The 23650-nt window shown below is 42.9% G+C and overlaps 1 long non-coding RNA gene across 1 annotated transcript in view; it reads right to left on the bottom strand.

Moving 5' to 3' along the window:
* Positions 1 to 3227: 3227 nt before the first annotated feature.
* The window catches only part of LOC130358466 (uncharacterized), a 35225-nt gene continuing 14802 nt past the window's right edge, over positions 3228 to 23650 (bottom strand). The window contains exons 3-6 of the long non-coding RNA XR_008889531.1: positions 19553 to 19670; positions 6181 to 6243; positions 5374 to 5441; positions 3228 to 4243 (exon numbers count right to left, since the gene is read on the bottom strand). This is a non-coding gene — a long non-coding RNA (uncharacterized LOC130358466). The remainder of the gene's footprint in view (positions 4244 to 5373; positions 5442 to 6180; positions 6244 to 19552; positions 19671 to 23650) is intronic.

Raw genomic sequence — 23650 nt, 5'->3', positions numbered from 1 at the left:
CACATTTTTGCAAGGGTTAATAGCAGAAAATACCCCCCAAAATGTGTAACCCCATCTCTTCTGAGTATGAAGGTACCCCATAAGTGGACCTGAAGTGCACTACGGGCGAACTACAATGCTCAGAAGAGGAGTCACATTTAGCTTTTGGAGAGCAAATTTTGCTTGGGGGGCATGTTGCATTTAGGAAACCCCTACGGTGCCAGGACAGCAAAATAACCCCCACATGGCATACCATTTTGGAAACTAGACCTCTTGAGGAACGTTACAAGGGGTACAGTGAGCATTTACCCCCCACTGGTGTCTGTCAGATCTTTGGAACAGTGGGCTGTACAACATTTTTAATTTGCACAGCCCACCGTTCCAAAGATCTGTCAGACACCAGGGGGGTGTAAATTCTCACTGCACCCCTCATTACATTCCGTGAGGGGTCTAGTTTCCGAAATGGGGTCACATGTGGGGTTTTGTTTTTTTCGCATTTGTCAAAACCGCTGTAACAATTAGCCACCCCTGTGCAAATCACCTCAAATGTACATGGTGCACTCTCCCTTCTGGGCCTTGTTGTGCGCCCCCAGAGCACTTTGCGCCCACATATGGGGTATCTCCGTAGTCGGGAGAAATTACATTACAAATTTTGGGGGGCTTTTTTCCCTTTTATCTCTTGTCAAAATGAAAAGTATAGGGCAACACCAGCATGTTAGTATAAAAAATTACTTTTTTTACACTAACATGCTGGTGTAGACCCCAACTTCACATTTTCATAAGGGGTAAAAGGAGAAAAATCCCCCAAAATTTGTTAGGCAATTCCTCCCGAGTACGGCGATACCCCATATGTGGCCCTAAACAGTTGCCTTGAAATACGACAGGGCTCCAAAGTGAGAGCGCCATGCGCATTTGAGGACGAAATTGGGGATTGCATAGGGGTGGACATAGGGGTATTGTACGCCAGTGATTACCAAACAGGGTGCCTCCAGCTGTTGCTAAACTCTCAGCATGCTTGGACAGTCAGTGGCTGTCCAGAAATGCTGGGAGTTGTTGTTTTGCAACAGCTGGAGGCTCTGTTTTGGAAACACTGCCGTACAATATGTTTCTAATTTTTATGGGGGAGGGGTGTATATGTAGTGCTTTACCCTTTATTATGTGTTAGTGTAGTGTAGTGTAGTGTTTTTAGGGTACATTCACACTGGCGGAGGTTTACAGTGAGTTCCCTGCTAGGAGTTTGCGCTGCGGCGAAAAATTTGCCGCAGCTCATACTTGAAGCAGAAAACTTACTGTAAGCCTGCCATGTGAATGTACCCTGTACGTTCACATGGGGGGGAGGGCAAACCTCCAGCTGTTTCAAAACTACAACTCCCATCATGTACTGACAGACCATGCAGGCTGGGAGTTGTTCCCCGTCCTGCCCCGCCTATTGTGGGTGGGCAGGATGGGGAAAACGAAAGTTAACCCCCCCCCCCCCGCCCCCGGTCTGCTATTGGTGGTCGCGTCTAGACCACCAATAGCAGGGATAGGAGGGGTGGCACCCCTGCCGCCTCACTCCTATCGCTTCAGGGGGATCCTGGGTGTCTTAGACACCCGCGATCCCCCTTACATTCCGGGTCACTAAAGACCCGTAATGACCTGGAATCGCGCAAATCGCAAGTGTGAATTCACTTGCGATTTGCGCCGATCGCCGACATGGGGGATCTGATGACCCCCCTGGGCATTTGCGCGGGGTGACTGCTGATCGATATCAGCAGTCACCCCGGTCCGGTCCCCGCCCGGCGCGCGGCAGGGGCCGGAATTCCCACGGACGTATGAGTACGTCCCTGGTCCTTAAGGGGTTAAAGGGGTATACCTATCACTAAATAAACTTTTCAAAACTAACTTAGGGTATGTTCCCTAACATGTAGATCTGCACTATATTTTAGAGAGGTGCTAGCAGCTAGCCATTGGGGGATATTTATCACAAGTCAGTGTAGGTGCGCTGATGTTATACACAGGTTTTGATGGTGTAGTTGGAGTGTGCAAGCATCAGATTTATTAAATGGTGCAGGGCCTGTGATAAATATGGGGCTAGCACACATTTTTGTGATATTTCACTTCAGAACACCACTTTGTATTAACCTCTTCTCTGCCACTTTTGTGTGACTTTTTCAAGCACACAACTTTTGTGTGACTTTTTGAATCTGCTGTCTGCAGCTAGTTTTGTAAGCCAGGTCTAGGCTTATGTGATGTACTTGAGGGTTGCACGACAATTCTATGAGTTTTTATTTATTTATTTATTTATTTTTTTAGAAAAGTCACACGTCATAAATCTCTGACCACTGCAAAGTGAAAATGCTAAAGTGGCCAAGAGCCACATTTATGTGACATATGTACACAGAAAAGCCATGTAAAAACCTTGATAAATATCCCCCAATGCATTTCAGTCATTTAGTTATTTTACCAGTTAAAGAGGTACTCCACTGCCCCAGCGTTCAGAATATTTTGTTTCCAACGCTGGGTGAGGGTTGCGGGGATCGTGATGTAATGGCCACGCCCCTCATTACATTACGGCCATGCCCCCTCCCATAGACTTGCATTGAGAGGGTGTGAAGTGATGTCACAAGGGGCGTGGCCGTGACATAACAACCCTCCTGTAGCCTGCACCCAGCGTTTGAACAAAATGTTCCAAATGCTGGGGCAGTGAAGTACTCCTTTAAATGCCCATTCATATTGGTTGGATCTTCCAGCTATTTACACGACCCATGAATCCAGATTGTACCATGCATTGTATGTTGATTATTGTTTCAAGTTACACTGGTCTAGGAAAGTCCATTGTATGTAAAAAATATTTTCACTTAAGGCCATTGTAACTTGCGGGATCACTGTTGTTTCTATTGTGGTTTTTGCCATTGTGTGGTGATTTTTTCTTTTCATATGGTATTTTGGGGTACAATGCACCTAAAATTATGTGCGGAATTCTGCGCAGAACATCCATCGTGTGAACATACCCTAACAGTGTAAAAACTTGTGAAATGCTTATGATTATAGCTCAGTTACTGTAGAACCATCGAAATAAAAAAAAAATCTGAAGACACAGACAGAAAAGTTTGTAAAAACTACATTTTGTGTCAGTCTCAAAACATTTGGCATGTACACCAACAAAAAAGCTAGCAACTACTGTATACAACAATGCACACCCAATAATTAGAAATAATAAAAAAACAACTTTATTAGACAAAAAATTTGTACTAAAACCGCTAAAATATAAAAATTTCAAATATGGTGCAACTCACAACGAAAGGTGCGAGGTAGTTAAAGCTATGACCGGTCCCCACCGGCGCCAGAGAGAAAATTGAAGTCAAATATATAGCTGTTACCTCAAGCACCTCACCAACTAGGGTGCATAATGATATGTGTGGATTAATGAATAAAAAACAGCATCACTAGTACAAAAATGTAATTAAATATAATTCAATAAAATATAATAAAATAAAATATACTACACATGTACAGGCACTAGTACATACCCCACTGGGCCCTAGTGGGGTAATAATACTGGATGAATGACTAAAATATCATGAGCATGTACAGTCCGATAATCCGGCACCTGGTTTGTTAGTCCCGTAACAGAGCAGATGGTTGAAATGCACTTGATAGATACTGCAAGATCAGACTCCAGATAGTCAATAGATGGAATAAATATGATAATGGAGGAACATTAAAATTATATTTCTCACCGCCTGTAGCCGCCTGGTTCTCACTGGCGTGGACCTGTGGAGTGCGGCTGTAGAAAATTCCGCCGTGGAGCAGCAAGATGGTAAGTGGCAATCTCACGCTGGAATTAGCGACCCCGATGGCAGTGGGGTGCGACACCATGGTCAAAGCCGTTCCTGGCAGCCGCTCTTCCGTGGATGGTTAGATGGTTACAACGCCGACACTCTGGCAGGAGTGTCAGCATACACGGGAGCGGCGTCCCACGTGGGGAACTGGAGGTGAGATGCCGACACACAAAGCGGGAGGCTGGAGCTTGGATCGACTCCTCAGGTGAAGCGGGAGGCTGGAGACTAGGTTAACTCCTCAGGTGCCGGGATTCAGTATGGATGCTGGTAATGGGATGAGTACCAGTAGATGGTGTGAATAGTGCCAAGTCCTAAACGCGTTTCAGGGTACTGGGAACTATAGTCCTCCGACCCCTTCTTCAGTAGGTAAATGTGCATATAAAACTTAGAAAGTGATGCTGTTTATATCTTAAGACTACACCTGTCGTGAATCATTGTTCCTAAAGAAAACAAGGTATTCGCATTATAGGATTAGGAATAGATCATGAGCAAATATATGGAGTGGAGCAACTGAGAATAGGTTCAATAGATCCCCATTCACATTGAACTTATCGAAAAGTAGCTAGACTTGCTATAATAGCTACAAAGAAACATTAGTTGAGCAGTACACAAAATAATATTTACAATAATAATATTTACTACAACCAATATGGCAGACATAATATAGAATAAATTACTCCTTACAAATGGTAGTAATATACAGTTAGTTGTATCCAACTTCGTATTGTGTATATGATTAATTTATATACAATAAAATGTAAAATATTATATAAATTATATGAATTATGAATGAAAGATGGGAATATTAATCTATAAAATAAAATAGAGATAACTGCATAAAAATACAAATAAAATAAAAATATAAATAAAAATACAAGATAAACAATAAAAAATGTAAAAAAATGTAAATAAATATAAATAAGAAATAAAAAATAGAATATAAAAAAATAAAAAATAGAAGTAAAAATAAAAAAATTAAAAATTTAAAAAATATATTTCAAAAAATAATAAAAATAAAAATCAAAAATCAAAAATAATACAAAATAAATAAAAAATATAAGATAAAGAAAAATGAAATACAAAGATGAATGAAAAAATAAAGGTAAAAATTAAATAAAAGATACAAATGAATAAATGAAATACCGTATTTATCGGGGTAAACCACGCACCAGCCTATAACACGCACCCTCATTTTACCAAGGATATTTGGGTAAAAAAAGTTTTCTACCCAAATATCCATGGTAAAATGAGGGTGCGTGTGTGCGCGTGTATACCCCGATACACTCCCAGGAAAGGCAGGGGGAGAGAGGCCGTTGCTGCCCGCTTCTCTCCCCCTGCCTTTCCTGGGGTCTAGAGCCCTGCTGCCGGCCCTTCTCTCCCCCTGGCTATCGGCGCCGCTGCCCGTTCTGTCCCCCTGACTATCGGTGCCGGCGCCCCATTGCCGGCGCCGATAGCCAGGCGGAGAGAAGCGGCGCCGATAGCCAGGGGGAGAGAAGCGGCGCCGACAGCCAGGGGGAGAGAAGGGACAGCGGCACCCATTGCCTCCCCCCATCCCCGGTGGCATAATTACCTGTTGCCGGGGTCGGGTCCGCGCTGCTGCAGGCCTCCGGTGTGCGTCCCCTGCGTCGTTGCTATGTGCTGCATGGCGCGGCGCATGACGTCAGTAAAAATACAAAATAAACAATAAAAAATGTAAAAAAATATATAAATAAATATAAATAAGAAATAAAAAATAGAATATAAAAAAATAAAAAATAAAAATAGAAGTAAAAATAAAAAATGTAAAAATTAAAAAAATATATTTAAAAAAATAATAAAAATAAAAATCAGAAATAATACAAAATAAATAAAAAATATAAGATAAAGAAAAATGAAATACAAAGATGAATGAAAAAATAAAGGTAAAAATTAAATAAAAGATACAAATGAATAAATGAAATACCGTATTTATCGGGGTATACCACGCACCGAACTATAACACGCACCCTCATTTTGCCAAGGATATTTGGGTAAAAAAAAGTTTTCTACCCAAATATCCATGGTAAAATGAGGGTGCGTGTGTGCGCGTGTATACCCCGATACACCCCCAGGAAAGGCAGGGGGAGAGAGGCCGTTGCTGCCCACTTCTCTCCCCCTGCCTTTCCTGGGGTCTAGAGCCCTGCTGCCGGCCCTTCTCTCCCCCTGGCTATCGGCGCCGCTGCCCGTTCTGTCCCCCTGACTATCGGTGCCGGCGCCCCATTGCCGGCGCCCCATTGCCGGCGCCGATAGCCAGGGGGAGAGAAGTGGCGCCGACAGCCAGGGGGAGAGAAGGGACAGCGGCACCCATTGCCGGCACCGCTGCCCCGTTGCCTCCCCCCATCCCCGGTGGCATAATTACCTGTTGCTGGGGTCGGGTCCGCGCTGCTGCAGGCCTCCGGTGTGCGTCCCCTGCGTCGTTGCGCTGCATTAAAAATACAAGATAAACAATAAAAGATGTAAAAAAATATAAATAAATATAAATAAGAAATAAAAAATAGAATATAAAAAAACAAAAATAAAAATAGAAGTAAAAATAAAAAATTAAAAAATTAAAAAAATATATTTAAAAAAATAATACAAATAAAAATCAAAAATCAAAAATAATACAAAATAAATAAAAAATATAAGATAAAGAAAAATGAAATACAAAGATGAATGAAAAAATAAAAGTAAAAATTAAATAAAAGATACAAATGACATCGACATGCGATGGCCTCTGAGAGGCCATCGTATGTCGATTTGATCATATGTGGGGGCCATCGTAGGTTGGGGGGGTCACTGTATATGATCACAATGTCCCGGGCAGAAAGCAAGATGATATATGAATTTGGAACCATGGAACCAAGGGGTCTCAACTCCAGTTTTGAACTTTTTGGTTTCTTGTAATGGGGTTGCCCTTGGACCACCGACCACCACCAGGTACAAATCTTGCCGGTGGTCGGTGTTCTGAAGGTTACCCCATAGTTTCTCCTACAGCCCAGATATTCCACGTTTACCATTGTATATATGTATTTTTTATATGATGTCTCTTCTGTTCTATTTATTTATTACTGTATATTTCATTTATTCATTTGTATCTTTTATTTTATTTTTACCTTTATTTTTTCATTCATCTTTGTATTTCATTTTTCTTTATCTTATATTTTTTATTTATTTTGTATAATTTTTTTATTTTTATTATTTTTTAAATATATTTTTAAAATTTTAAAATTTTTAATTTTTACTTCTATTTTTATTTTTTATATTCTATTTTAATTTCTTATTTATATTTATTTATATTTTTTTTACATTTTTTATTGTTTATCTTGTATTTTTATTTCTATTTTTATTTTATTTGTATTTTGATTTTTATGCATAGTTATCTCTTTTTTATTTTATAGATTAATATTCCCATCTTTCATTCATCATTCATATATTTTTATATTATATTTTACATTTTATTGTATATAAATTAATCATATACACAATACGAAGTTGGATACAACTAACTGTATATTACTACCATTTGTAAGGAGTAATTTATTCTATATTATGTCTGCCATATTGGTTGTAGTAAATATTATTATTGTAAATATTATTTTGTGTACTGCTCAACTAATGTTTCTTTGTAGCTATTATAGCAAGTCTAGCTAGATTTCGATAAGTTCAATGTGAATGGGGATCTATTGAACCTATTCTCAGTTGCTCCACTCCATATATTTGCTCATAATCTATTCCTAATCCTATAATGCGAATACCTTGTTATCTTTAGGAACAATGAATCACAACAGGTGTAGTCTTAAGATATAAACAGCATCACTTTCTAAGTTTTATATGCACATTTACCTACTGAAGAAGGGGTCGGAGGACTATAGTTCCCAGTACCCTGAAACGCGTTTAGGACTTGGCACTATTCACACCATCTACTGGTACTCATCCCATTACCAGTGTCCATACTGAATCCCGGCACCTGAGGAGTTAAGCTAGTCTCCAGCCTCCCGCTTCACCTGAGGAGTCGATCCAAGCTCCAGCCGCCCGCTTTGTGTGCCGGCATCTCACCTCCAGTTCCCCACGTGGGACGCCGCTCCCGTGTGTGCTGACACTCCTGCCAGAGTGTCGGCGTTGTAACCATCTAACCATCCACGGAAGAGCGGCTGCCAGGACCGGCTTTGACCATCGTGTCGCACCCCACTGCCATCGGGTTCGCAAATTCCAGCGTGAGATTGCCACTTACCATCTTGCTGCTCAACGGTGGAGCTTTCTACAGCCGCACTCCACAGGTCCACTCCAGTGAGAACCAGGCGGCTACAGGCGGTGAGAAATATAATATTAATGTTCCTCCATTATCATATTTATTCCATCTATTGACTATCTGGAGTCTGATCTTGCAGTATCTATCAAGTGCATTTCAACCATCTGCTCTGTTACGGGACTAACAAACCAGGTGCCGGATTATCGGACTGTACATGCTCATGATATTTTAGTCATTCATCCAGTATTATTACCCCACTAGGGCCCAGTGGGGTATGTACTAGTGCCTGTACATGTGTAGTACATTTTATTTTATTATATTTTATTGAATTATATTTAATTACATTTTTGTATTAGTGATGCTGTTTTTTTATTCATTAATCCACACATATCATTATGCACCCTAGTTGGTGAGGTGCTTGAGGTAACAGCTATATATTTGACTTCTATTAAAATATAGTTGATCAGAGCGGAGGAATGTAATCCTACTACGCTCTGCCCTGTGCTAAGTACAATAACCAAAAGAGGAAAGAGTCCCAATGCAATACAATAATAAATAACAATAACATACAGCTGCACCCACAGAAGTAAAAATCTGATGATAATACTATAGTAATACATACAAACCACACAAGGTGCAAATAACACTAAACCTACCTTAAAATTATAAAGTGTCAATATTACCCAAAGTGCTATATGCATATGAATGTGCAAAAATATGTGTAGTAGAGGTAGAACCACTGGGGTGTTCTAAAGCTGACCAATGTGTTCGCAACACTACCGGTACTCCATGACCCAAGCACAGGGAATAGCAGACTGCACGCGCTCCACTACCAGCTACGGCGGCTTCCCCAGACGGCTTCCTCATAAATTCGGCAACTTGTTGCACCCTTGTAGTTTACATTTCAGGCTGTGCCCGTCTTTTGGTGTGTCTATCAAAACATTTGGCCACGACTCTACTTGGAAAAAAAACATGTGTAGTACTTTTTATCTGAATGTGAACACAACATGTTTCCTGGAAGTTGCCTGCAGGAAACTCACTGTTATATCCCTCTCTGGTGGATTGTAGGATATCACATTTCGGGAATATCCTTCACCCATCTGTCCTAACAGAGCCTCAAATATTGCCCCGACAGGACAGCGAACATATGTTGGTTTCACCATTGATTTACCATTCTGTTACATTATACATACACTACAATTATCAGGTTGGCCTTAAAACTACCAGCTGTCAGGGCCTGCTGAGTGGAGAGCCATAGATTATAGACCACTTGTTTGGGATCCGAGAAATCCTATTCAACACAACTGTCTGTTTCCCTTAGACAGTATTGATGTATGAGGCCCTAAGTGATCTGTCTCTTCATCCCTGTTACAGTCAAGGCCCTTTTTGTGTTGCGGTATGGTTCACTCTGGAGGTATACCGTACTTTATTGCGATAAATGTTAATGGGTTCACAGTAAAGATGGTTAACTCATCCTCTCATGTATTTATTGATATATTTAAAACAAATGTAACTGCTCAATGTGAATGTAATATTGTATGAGACCCATCAGGGGATTACTTGCAAAGATGAACATACATCAATAGAGAATTCATTATAACTATACACAGATCCACCATAACAACCAGCAGCATAAAATTGTGTAGGCTCCTTCTTCAGGCTGCGAACAGTCACAATTTCTTTTGGTGTTTGTTGGACCTAATAAACTGCCAAAAAACATCACTAAAGGGTGAAAAATGTCAACAATAAAGACACCATGTGGGTATGGTATGTTATATTTCTCTATTGACTCCCAGCTAACATCTGGCCACAGTTTTTGGCCCCAAAAAATGCCATGCAGCGAATATGGCTTTTTTGGGCAGTTTTTTGGATGAAATCTGTTTCCAGTTTCATGCTGCAAAACAACAACAACAAAAATTATTAGCCATAAAGGCATTGACTCCATATGGTGTCCTGTGGTATCTCCCAGAAGACATCAGAAACAGTCCTCTAAGTTTTGAGGTGCGACCACAATGGATCAGACTTGCTTTCTCCAGCACATCCCACAGATGTTTGCGAAGATTGAGATCTTATAGGGGTACTCAAGCCCTAGACATCTTATCCCCTATCCAAAGGATAGGGGATAAGATGTCTGCTTGCAGGGGACCCGCTGCTGGGGACCCCCGCAATCTCTCCTGCAGCACCAATGTCATCAGCCTCACGGTGACCGACACACCCCCCTTCAATAAGCTTGCATTGAGGGGGCGGAGTGTGATGTCACGAGGGGGCAGAGCCACGATGTCACAATCGTGAGTCATCAGACACAGAGCGATCTTCGCTCCGTGAGGCTGATGACAGGGGTGCTGCAGGAGAGATTGCAGGGGATCCCCGCGATCAGACAACTTATCCCCTATCCAGGGCCCCCATCAAGGGGGTACAACCCATACTACTCTAAGGGACTACTCTAAGGGGCCCGGAGCTTTAGGGGGGCCCGGCCGGCCCTGGACCTTTTTTTTTGCTTGTCAATGAGTGGCTGTGACTGTCCCTCACTGACCGCTGGGGGCCCGTCACTACTCGCTGACTGATTGACTGACTACGTACAGTCAGTCAATCAGTCACAAACATGCTGCCTGTCACTGTCAGAAAATAATCCCTGCAGCAGTGCATCGCTGCTGCACATATCTTTGCTCTGCTCCCTCTCATGCACAGTAGCGCTGTGGCAGAGCAGAGAAGAGTCCCTCTGATGCTGCTGTGTGGCGACGCTGGACCTGGCTATTAAAGAGGTGAGTGGTGGCAGCGGCAAATGAGCCTGAGAGGACTGGAACGGAGCCTGTCATAAATTTGAGGGAAAAAAACTGAACTATATTGCAGTGGCAGGCAGCTGAGCTGGGGCCTGCTGCCTGGGGGCAAGATTTCAGGCCTACAACTATATGGGGGCAACAATTAGAAGCAGAAAGGGGCATACAACAACTATTTAGTGGCAAGATGTGTCCAATACAGTTGTTGTAGGCCCCTGTTTGCTAATAGTTCCCCTTATATAGTTGTTCACCTCTTTGAGAGGGGCCCGAGCCTACCACAGCTATGGGGGCAACTATTAACAGAGGGGCCTACCCAAACTATATGGAGCACCCTATTTAGTTTGGGTAGACCCCTCTGTTAATAGTTGCTTCCATATAGTTTGGGTAGGCCCCTCTGTTAATAGTTGCTTCCATATTGTTTGGGTAGACCTCTCTGTTAATAGTTGCTTCCATATAGTTTGAGTAGGCCCCTCTGTTATTAATTGCTCTCATATTATTGTTGTAGGACCGGGCCCCTCACAGAGAAGCCTACAACTATATGAGGGAGAAACTACTAACAAAGGGGCCTACCCAAATTATATGAAACACATATATAGCTTAAACCCCTCTATATAGCTTTTAGTGCATAACCCCTTAAGAAACATGATGTAAGCAAATGCCCTGCAACCGCTTCTGCAGTTTGAAGCGTGCTCATCTCCTTCATACCCAGTGGGTCCAGGCTGCTATTAGTAGCCAGGACCCATGGCTAATGGCTAACATCGCCAATCAGGCCGATGTTTGATATTAACTTTTTAGACGCCTAAATGGGATGAGATCTCCAGCTGGCTGATTGAACGTCCGATCGGGGTTCCTTTAGTGCAGAAAGCCATGTCAGGCTGCACTAATGGAGCGCCAATAACACTGATTTCTATAAGATACATAAAATAGTTTCCTATAGAAATAAAATTATTGTAAAAAAAAGTAAAAATAAAAAAATAATAATAATTGTGAATAAACCCCTTCCAAATAAAACGGGACTATCCCCCTTTTTCCCATTTTTCAAGTAAAATGATGTAAATAAAAATATATGTGATATCACCACATGTGTAAATGTCTGAACTATTAAAATATTAGATTACTTAAACCGCATGGTCGATGGCGTACACGTAAAAAAACTCTAAAGTCCAAAACTGCCCATTTTTGGTCACTTCATATACCAGAAAAAAAAAATTAATAAAAAGCGATCAAAAAGTCCCATCAAAATAAAAAAGAGAAACTACAAATCACGGTGTAAAAAAAAAAATTTGCCCTCATACCGCCCTGTATACGCAAAAAATAGAAAGTTATAGGTCTGTCTCACTTTTTACTGTCTCTGTAGTACTAAAAAGAAATAAAAATAATTGGGGTGGGTCATAGGGGAGGTCTAGGGGCGGAGTCAGGGGCCTACGGGCTGAGTCGGGGCTGTGTAAGGGGCTGTGTAAGTTGGAGCTGTGTAAAGGTATGGAATGCACATGCCCCCGGCCATGTGTAAAAAAAAACAATGAATGATTCCTCAGGCAAGCCTATATTCTTGCATTGCCCCTTGGTTGAGTTCTTCTGCTCGCTTCCCCATCACAGATGCTTTTACTAGCGGACAGGGGTCAGCATTCTGATTGACTATGCAAGGACCATACACAGCAAGCAGTGAGGGCCTTTGTTTCCTAACACCTTTCTATCATAGTCGGGATTAACTGTTTAATATGTCTACAGTAGCTCTTCTGTGGGATTGGATGATCTCCTCTTTGGTCACAACATGCATCAATAAGCCTTTGATGCCCGTGATGCTGTCCTTTCTTGTAACACTTTTTTGGTAGGTGCTAACCACTGCATACTGTGAACACCCTCACAGGACTTGTCACAGTCATTCAGAACCAATCATTATGCTTGCTCATGCGGTGTTGCGCTACCCATATTCCAACTACAATGTATAAAAAGTCTTGAGAAACCCCTCTGCTAGCTGCCTAAATCTGTGTATGGGGTATTGTGAGTTAACCAGCATTTTTGTTTTTGCTATAACTAAACACACTGGAACGTCACAACTGTGCAGAAGTTCACATTTGCATATTATATGAGATTCATTGGGCACATTCCCCAGCTAAGCTTCTATACAGAAGCTTTCAGAAAGGCGGTGGGAAGAGTTCCTAATCCAATCCCCTCTCCCCAGAGACCTGGAGCCCCCCCCAAGAAAAAAACATCAACAACAACAAAAACTGATCCGAATCTGGCTTTTGCCAGAGCAACATCTCTTCTAGCTCTGCTCCGGTTAAGCAGACTTGCACCTAATCTAGAGTGTACATCAATGATCCAGTACAGTTCATGCAAGAAGAGAGAGAAAACTCCTAGTGTGGCGCACCGGGGGAATGATAGATATGGTATGAGTGGCAATCTAACAGGTTTTGTAATTTGGCTGAGGTATGCAAAAGTGTTAAATAGAGATGAGCAAATTTTTTGAAAATTCGATTCGGCCGATTCGCCAAATTTCCCCCCCAAAAATTGGTTAGATCTGAATTTATTTGTGGCAAATTTCTATTTAAAAAGGCTATTTCTGGGCTACAGAGAGTCTCAATAGGGGTGTAGAACACTTTGCCTTGCCGTAACGCGCATAGGGAGTGTGCTGGGTTAGCGAAATAATGCTGTTATTCAGTATGACATGCAGATTTACAGGCTTCGCTATTAGAATCACTGTCGCAGAGCGTCTGGATGTGGCAGCAGAGTCGGGAGACCATAAGGCGTCACAATTGAAGAGATTAAAGAGATTTTTTTAATACAATTTTTATTTTATTTCATTTTAATACATTTTACTTTTTTTAAGTCCTTTTTGAGGACCCATTGGAGGGCAAGTCTGGTGAGCATCGAGCTGACGGTCCGACACAAGGCAAGCTACCACCTGTTCCAGCTTCTGCCTCTCAGCCAAACACAAATACCCCCCTCCCCCCGCCCCCCCAATGCTCATAACTGAGTATCCCGGGTGCCCGACAGGTTTACCTTGAACAAATACTGTATGACAACCAAAGAAATATAACAAGGAGATTGTGGTCAGCATGACGAGATCATAGGGCGGCACTATGACACAGTCTGGAGGTGGCGGCAACCTATGTAGACCGCAGAGCAGGCCTGACCCGGGAGGGCTACTGGGTAGATTCTGCCAGTATTATATGCTTGTCTAAAATATTAAGCCATGCACGTGTAAACAAACACATCTGGTACAGTATGAAACTGTGAGTGTGTCATTTCATCATTTATGGTTTATTTTATCGCTTCAACCTTTGATTCTTGTGGTAATTCCAGAGCTAATATATGATGACGAGCAGCTTAAGGAGGGTGTGCTTTGCGGTGTACCAGTGACTGAAGTGCATGCAAAGTTTCCAGGCCATTTTTAGGATGTCTTGCAGATGGGTGGAAGACTTAAAGAAAAGCTGTCACATGTTCACTCCCGCACTAACCACAGGAAATGACGGATAGTGCGGGGGACGCTGATTCATATGATCCCTACCTTGCCCAGATCCATCCGGCCGTTTGCCCACAATCTTAGTTTTTCTATATATGCAAATGTGGCTGTAACTGGCATGGTCAGGGTTTGCGCAGTGAAGACCAGTTAAGAGCGGAGGGGAGAGGGAGAGGCGGAGGGAGGGGGGATAAATATTCATAAGCGGGCAGCGCAGACGTCACAGTGCCACTAGGCTCCTGAAAACCCCACCTGTGCCAGTTACATCAGCATTTTCATATATAGAAAAACTAAAATTGCGGGTGAACGGCCAGACCGATCCGGGCTAGGTAGGGATCATATGAATCCCTACCATGAGGAGACCAAATGGCGGCAGGATGACACAACCTGGAGGTGGTGGCAGCATGAGGAAACAAAATGGCAGCAGAATCACACAGCACTTGGCATCAGATGTGTGGCATCGGGTGGGTGGCAGGTAGGCAGAAGAAACCGCTCTCTTTTGTCAAAGTGTTGGTGTGCACAAGTAAGTATTGAGGATATGCATTAGCTAAAACTTAACTTTTAATAATATTCTTAGGATAAAATAAATAGACCCAAATTTTTTTTTTAAATCAAACAAAAGGAAAGGTGTGCAAAAAACACCATGTGCCACCTACACCACGAAGTATTGATGTGATGCAAAAACCTCTTTTACCATTTTACAGGGTAAAATTTGACCCTGTAAGGCCCTACTCTTGCCCAATTAATTTCCTTTTTGGCAAGTGTTCCTAGCTCTAAAAAGGGCGGCCCCACACACAAACCTCTCCCTACTTCCACCTAAAAACCCTGGGAAATGGAAGGGTTTTTAGGTGTAAATAGGGAGAGTTTCCTGTGTGGGGCCACCCTTTTTAGGGCAAGTAACACTTGCCAAAAAGGTAATTAATAGGGCGAGAGTGGGCCCTTACAGGGTCAGTTTTTACCCCCACCTGTTACAAGGAACCATACGTTGTTCCCTTCCACCTTTTAGAGTTTTTTTGCATCACATCAATACTTGGAGGTGTAGGTGGCACATGGTGTTTTTTGCACACCTTTCCTTTTGTTTGATTAAAAAAAAAAATTGGTTCCATATATTTTATCCTAAGAAAAGTTTAGTTTTAGCTAATGCATATCCTCAATACTTACCTGTGGTCTAATGCGGAGGAATTTCTGTAACTGGGGAGCAGCACCGTAAATATTTTTTGCTGAATCCATATTTGTAAAGTAATGATATGGCACCATGGTCAATCTACTCTGATGCATCAGGCATTAGTGGGTGGAAATCCTGGCTGATCCAAACCTGATTCATTTTCACAAAGGTAAGTCTCTCCACATTTTTGGTGGACAGGCGAGTTCTCCTCAGGGTTACTGTGGCCCCCGCCACACTAAACACCCTCTCTGATGACACACTACTGGCCGGGCAGGGCGGCTTTTCCAGGGCAAACTCTGCTAGTTGCGGCCACAAATCCAGTTGATATTTTATGTGATTGGGGGGTTCAAGTCCAAGTATGGCACCACCTGCTGGTTCAGGTCCTGCTCCAGGTCTACCTGCTGCTGATGAGTTGCTATACTATGCAGATGAAGAAAGCTACTCAACAGCGACTGTAGACTCAGGCTGCTGCTGATCGAGCTGTTTCTGCTCCTGCCACCCCACCCCTCCCCAGCAGCCATGGCAGTGGAACGTTAGCGCAGACCAGCGATAGCTCGTAGCGAGTGTCCAACAAGGTGGAGAGACAGAAGTCATTCCACGGCCGAATGGTGACAATTCAGCAGTCACTACACAAGCAAGTGAGCATGCATCGTGACATTTGTGCAATTGACTCGGAGGAACTCTCTGCCTCCCTCTCCACTGCATACTGCCACAGTGTGCCTGGGTCCTCTGTATCGTCTTCCTCATCACCCTGTAGCTCCTCTGGCTGCTCCTGCTCCACCTCTCCTGTCAGATGACTATAAAAACCACCCATTTGTCTACACATTTCCTGTGCTCCACTGTCCACCTCCCCCTCCTCCTCTTCCAATTCAGCCCCCACAGGGCTGTGAGATGTACGCGCCACGTCTCCAGTGCCCTGACCAGCCATTGTTTCCACCATCCGTTGTAGGAAATGAAGCAGTAGAATGATGTTGTTCATCCTGTCGACTGACTAATAATGTGGCTTCCTCAAAGGGCCTGAGCAAATGGCAGGTGTCACATGTTAGCAACCACTGGATGACATCAAAGTTATACAGGGGAGTCCCCCTATCCGCTTGGATCATCAAGAAATTGGTGATGGCCTTTCTCTATTCACATAGTCGGTCCAACATGTGGAAAGTGGAATTCCAATGGGTGGAAATGTTGCATATCAGGCTATGTTGGGGGATGCCGTTCTGATGCTGCAGCTCAAGGAGGGTGTGCTTTGCGATGTACGAGTGGCTTAAGTGTATGCAAAGTTTCCTTGCCATTGTTAAGATGTCTTGCAATTGGGTGGAAGACTTTAGTAACCGCTTGACAACCAGATTGAACACGTGTGCCATGCAGGGCGCATGGCTCAGGCTTCCTTGATGCAGCGCAGACAAGATGTTCATCCCGTTGTCAGTCACCATGGTTCCCATTTCCAGTTGTCGTGACACATGGTATGCTGGAGGGGCACTGTGACTTTTCCGTACAGTGGAGGCTGAGGACATGGTGGAGGATGAGGAGGCAGAGTCGGACATTGTCACAGGACCAACTGCGTGAGAGCGTGGAAGCGGCCAAGTTGCTGGTTTGGCTGTGCAAGAACCACATTCACCCAGTGGGCCGTAAAGGACATGTATTGTCCCTGACCGTAGTTACAGCTCCACACATCTGCGCTGCCATGCACTTTGGTACACACTGACAGGCTCAAGGACTGGCCCACCTTCTCTTCTACATGTTTGTGCAGGGCTGGTACTGCTTTTTTCAAAAAGAAATGAGGGCTTGGGACTCTCCACCTCGGCTTGGCACAAGCCATCAGTTCTCTGAAAGGTGCAGAGTTCACCACTTGAAAAGGGAGGGACTGCAGCACCAGCAACGAAGGGCGTACAGGTATGCCCTTGCATCCTGGTACATAAAGGGTACTCCACCCCTAGACATCTTATAAATACATAAAATGTCTGATCACTGGGGTCCCGCCGATCAGGTGCACCGAGTGAACTCTGATCCATGCCTGATGATTAGCGATGCGGCACTAATGTCATGGCCACGCCCCCTCGTGATGTCATGCCCTCCCTTTCAGTCCAAGTCTATGGGATGTTAACGGGTTTAAACCATTCTCATGAGCAGAGAACGCTTTAAACACGGTGGGTTCCAGTTGCTACGGGCAGCCAGGACCCAGGGTTAATTCCGGGCACCACCGATTGGGCTGATGCCTGGCATTAACCCTTTAGATGCTGCGATCAAAGTTGATTGCGGCATCTAAAATGCAGGGTTAAGGGTGGCGGAAGCTCAGTGGAGATGATCGGGACATCCGCAGAGTGGATGGCGGGAGTGCCCTTACCTGCCTCCTTGCTGTCCGATAGGTCTTCTGCTGCTCCTAGCCTGCTATGCAGGCTTGAGCAGCAGAGCACCAATAACACTGATCAAGGCTATGCTATGGCATAGCCTTGATCAGGCTATGCAATCAGAAGATGACATGGTATGGCCCCCTATGGGGGCTAAAAAAAAAAAGTAGAAAGTGTGAAAAAAAGGTAATAAAAGTGAATTAACCCCTTCCCTATTAAAAGTTTGAATCCCCCCCCCCTTTTTCCCATATTTAAATAATATAATGTAATAAAAAATTGAAATAATCCTATGTGGTACTGCCGCGTGCATAAATGTCCGAGCTATTAAAATACAAGGTTAGCTAAACTGCACGGCCGAGGGCGTCCACGTAAAAAAGATACAAATGTCCAAAATTGTATACCAATACCATTTTTTTTTATAAAAAGCGATCAAAAAGTCCGATCAAAACAAAAATGGTACAAATAAAAACTACAGACCACGGCGCAAAAAATTAGCCCTCATACAGTCCCGTGAGTGGAAAATAAAAAAAGTTATAGGGGTCAGAAGATGCCAATTTTAAACATAGTAATTTTGGTAATTGTAGTTATAATTTTAAGTAGTAAAATAAAATAAAACCTACATAAATTGGGTATCCTTGTGACCGTATGGACCTACAGAATAAAGATAAGGTGTCATTTTTGCCGAAAATTTTACTGTGTAGAAACAAAAGCCCCAAAATTTACAAAATGGCGTTTTTCTGTTAAAATTTTACCCCACAAATATATATTTTTTGGTTTTGTTATTAAATGATTGAGCCCTTATTTGGGTCTGTAGGTGCAAAATTGAAAGCGTTATGATTTTTAGAAGGGGAGGAGGAAAAATAAAAAGTGCAAAAATGAAAATTGGCCTGGTTCTCATAATGGGCTTCGTACAGAACGGGTTAAAGTAGAATTCTGATACAGTTGCAGATATGTAGGAAAAAGTCGGCCACTCACCAATCTTCTTATTTCAGCAAGATTCTTTTATTCAGCACATACTTACAACCATGTTGCCCAGGGAGAAGACATAGATGGTAACAAACGGGGGGTACCACTGAGAGGCGACAACGCTGTTTCGCACTGAATAAGTGCTTCAACTGGCCAGTTGAAGCACTTATTCAGTGCAAAACAGCGTTGTCGTCTCTCAGTGGTACCCCCCCCCCCCCCCCGTTTGTTACCATCTATGTCTTCTCCCTGGCCGACTTTTTTCTACATATCTGCAACTGTATCTGGATTTACCTTTGGTATAGTCTGAGCACCACCTGCTTCTAAAGTGCATGCCGCTACAGTGCTTACTACCCAGGGATCACTATCCAAGCTGTGCCGAACTACCTTTCTCTATCTATTAAAGTAGAATTCTACTGAGCAAGCTACTCGGGGTCTTAATGGGGTGGTCAGTGGTAAATTATTGCAAAGATCCCTTCCCTTACAGTTTTGGGTATACTGAGACACAACTTCTTGAGGGTATCCAGAAAGGAAATCCCCAGATGTTAACTAACTAGGCCAGGCCCATAGCGCACCTTGTCTTTCTTTTGCAATAGGGCATAGTGGTGGAGATAGACAGTCCTTAGCACAAATTGGCTAAGGGGTTGAAATGTAAGCACAGTTCAATAGGCTTTTGGGTAGAAATTGTTAACCCTTTACACTCAATATAAGGCTCACTGCATGTAGGGAATTCATAGAAACACAGAAAATAGATAGATATTGGCCACATTTAGACAAACCAACAAACCTTTAATGACTGCAGCCACTCGCACAGCTGGGGCTTCCGCTCTGGGCCACCGCACTAGATGAGTGCACCTCCTGGGATAAGTTCAAATTCAGTGTCCTGTACTCTGTTTAAAGAGTTACTCCAATGGAAAACAAATGTTTTTAAATCAACTGGTGCCAGAAGGTTATACAGATTTGTAAATTACTTCTATATAAAAGTCTTTATCCTCCCAGTACTGATCAGCTGCTGTATACTACAGAGGAAGTTGTGCAGTTCTTTCCAGTCTGACCACAGTCCTCTCTGCTGACCCCCTTTGGTTGAATTCACATGGGTCAGAACAACTACATACTTTACCTGCAGATCTTCAGCCGCTCATTATGTTGTGGATTTGTAATTAATAATGCCATGTTCTGGTTACAGGGGTGATATCCATCCATTGGTTTTGCTGTTTATTTAGACAGATCTGCATTAAAAAAATTCAGAAGCTTGTGGAATCACCCTAATGGGGCGTATTCAGTCAGAGTGCTTAGAGCAGCACGAGCTGTAAATACAACCCTGTATATTAGGATAAGTGTTAAGCATCATAGGCTATATTCCAATTTGCGATATTTCGCTAATATATGTACGAATATTCCTCATATATTAGCAAAATTCTCATATTTGCAATATTCGCGGCCTTTTTTTAACTATACGCCATAAAATTTGCATGCGCATTCACCATAAAATTTGCATATGCAAATTTTCCGGCGCCCGCCAGTCTGACACAGTAACTAGTATTGGAGCCTTGTTTACACCATAAGCTGGAAGCAGGGAGGGATGATCACTGTGATGTGTACTGTGAAAAAAAAAAAAGCGAATATTTCTAATTGCAAATATTTAGCGCTATATTCGCAATATTCGTGAATATGCGATATTTGTGATAAATATTGGCAGTGTGAATATTCGCGCCCAACGCTAATCAGGATAATGAGGAAGATTTATCAAAACCCATGCAGAGAAAAAATTGACCAGTTGCCTATGGCAACCAATCAGATTGCTCCTTACATTTTTATAAGGGCCTCTCAAAAATTAAAGAAGAAATGTGGTTGGTTGCTATGAGCAACTTGTCAACTTTTCCTCTACACAGGTTTTGACAAATCTCCCTCCATTATACTTTTAATTATATAAACAATAACCTTTATTTGCTAAATCCAGAAAAAAAAACTTTTAGTTATGTGCCCCTGTAGCATACATATAGATGGTTTCCTTCCCATGTGTGCCCAGTGCCCGTACCTGGTGATATAGTGGACCAGCCAAACTGCGGCTAATACTGTTCTCTTCTGGTAGGAATATATTACATGGAAAGAATGTGTAAGCCTCAGAGTATGTATGAGCATGAAGTCACCAGCAGACTAAACATAATCCCAGCTTCATTGTAACCTGCAGGATACTATATTTGTGTCGACTCAAATGTGCAGACTCAGTGAGTGCTGGGTTCTCCTTAAATTGCCTGCACATTGTAAGGGTGAATTCACGACCATATATTTTTCGCTACTGTCTTATTCATCTGGAACTTGCTGTAAATTATGTGCTTGTCCCTAAAACGACCCTACTGATTCCTGCAATAAAATCTACCATGTGTGAATCCCCCCTTAGGGTATTCCGGGCAAAAACATTTCATCCCCTAAGATGTCTGAACGCCGGGGGGGGGCGGGGGGGGGGTTGGGGCCGCTGCGATCTCCCTGCAACACCCGCATTCTATGCGAGTGCTGAATCTCCAGTTTCGGAAACCTCCGGGTTTCTGGGACTGGGGATGTAACACCATGCCCTCTCCATTCATGTCTATGGGAGGGGGCGTGACGGCCGTCACGCCCCCTCCCATAGACATGAATGGAGGGGGCATGGTGTGACCTCACGTCCCCAGTCTCGGAAATCAGAGGTTTCCGAAACTGGAGATTCAGCACCCGCATAGAATGCGGGTGTTGCAGGGAGATCGCAGCGCAGCGGGGATAAAATGTTTTTGCCTGGAATATCCCTTTAACTATGTCCCTCCGCTCCCCTACGCAGTTTCGTGTTGCCACTTTCTCAAGGGGCCGCACTTGAGAAAGTGGCAGCATCAAACAGCGTAGGGGAGCGGAGGAACATAGTTAATATGGGTAAGCACTGAGACACCTTATTATGTGTAATCTGGAGTGATGCACTTTAGTGATCTGATATCTTTATTGTTGTTATTGTGTTTATAGCCCATTAGCGGGAAGTTGATAAAAGGGGATAGGGACGTGCAATACAAAGGAGTAGATGTGGCATACAGTACAGACCAAAAGTTTGGACACACCTTCTCATTCAAAGAGTTTTCTTTATTTTCATGACTATGAAAATTGTAGATTCACACTGAAGGCATCAAAACTATGAATTAACACATGTGGAATTATAGACATAACAAAAAAGTGTGAAACAACTGAAAATATGTAATATTCTAGGTTCTTCAAAGTAGCCACCGTTTGCTTTGATTACTGCTTTGCGCACTCTTGGCATTCTCTTGATGATGAGCTTGAACAGGTAGTCACCTGAAATGGTTTTCCAACAGTCTTGAAGGAGTTCCCAGAAATGCTTAGCACTTGTTGGCCCTTTTGCCTTCATTGGGTTCAGGTCCGGTGACTGTGGAGGCCAAGTCATCTGGCGCAGTACCCCATCACTCTCCTTCTTGGTCAATTAGCCCTTACACAGCCTGGAGGTGTGTTTGGGGTCATTGTCCTGTTGAATAATAAATGATGGTCCAACTAAACGCAAACCGGATGGAATAGCATGCCGCTGCAAGATGCTGTGGTAGCCATGCTGGTTCAGTATGCCTTAAATTTTAACTTAATCCCCAACAGTGTTGCCAGCAAAGCCCCCCCCCCCCCCACACCATCACACCTCCTCCTCCATGCTTCACGGTGGGAACCAGGCATGTAGAGTCCATCCGTTCACCTTTTCTGCATCACACACAGACACGGTGGTTGGAACCAAAGATCTCAAATTTGGACTCATCAGACCAAAGCACAGATTTCCACTGGTCTAATGTCCATTCCTTGTGTTCTTTATCCCAAACAAGTCTCTTCTGCTTGTTGCCTGTCCTTAGCAGTGGTTTCCTAGAAGATATTCTACCATGAAGGCCTCACACAGTCTCCTCTTAACAGTTGTTCTAGAGATGTGTCTGCTGCTAGAACTCTGTGCGGCATTGACCTGGTCTCTAATCTGAGCTGCTGTTAACCTGTGATTTCTGAGGCTGGTGACTTGGATGAACTTATCCTCCGCAGCAGAGGTGACTCTTGGTCGTCCTTTCCTGGGGTGGTCTGCATGCGAGCCAGTTTCTTTGTAGCTCTTGATGGTTTTTGTGACTGCACTTGGGGAAACTTTCCACCTAGAATATGACATCTTTTCAGTTGTTTCACACTTTTTTCTTATGTCTATAATTTCACATGTGTTAATTCATAGTTTTGATGCCTTCAGTGGGAATCTATGATATTCATAGTCATGAAAATAAAGAAAACTCTTTGAATGAGAAGGTGTGTCCAAACTTTTGGTCTGTACTGTAGCTCCATATTGGATATGCATGTTTACCCATTTGTGTTGTTTAAAATAGAGATTGGACTCAATACTGGTTATATCTATTTAGCTGCGAGGGTTGAGGTTTGTTCACACTAAATGCAGTTTTAATGCATTCTCTTATTCCAAGTGTGTTTTTGGAAAAATATTACCATGAGGTTAAAGTGATTTGCTCTATAACCACAACTGAAGTGTTTTATGAAGATTTGAAGTCTTTAGGCTGTGTTCATACCTTGAATTTTTATTTTGTTCACGTGTTTACAGGCTATTCCTGCTGCAATTTTCCAAAACTGACGTGATACATCCAGTTTTTACTGTGATTTGCACAACTGCAGTCAAAAAGCACAATTTTTGCCACAATATTGGGAAAATCACAACAAAAACAGAAAAAAAACACAGCAAAAAACGCAATTTGTGAACACAGCCTCAGGGCAAGTATATGTTTACTATATATCCTTATCCCATACAGAGAGCAGCAGCAGTATACAGATGTAGGTTGGGAGAGGTCTGGGAACTAGTAAGAGGGAAACTAGTAGGTGGTGATGTCATTCT

Source organism: Hyla sarda, chromosome 2, assembly GCF_029499605.1.
Source record: "Hyla sarda isolate aHylSar1 chromosome 2, aHylSar1.hap1, whole genome shotgun sequence".
NCBI classification, from domain to species: Eukaryota; Metazoa; Chordata; class Amphibia; order Anura; family Hylidae; genus Hyla; species Hyla sarda.
This window is presented reverse-complemented; position numbering and strand designations above follow the sequence as displayed.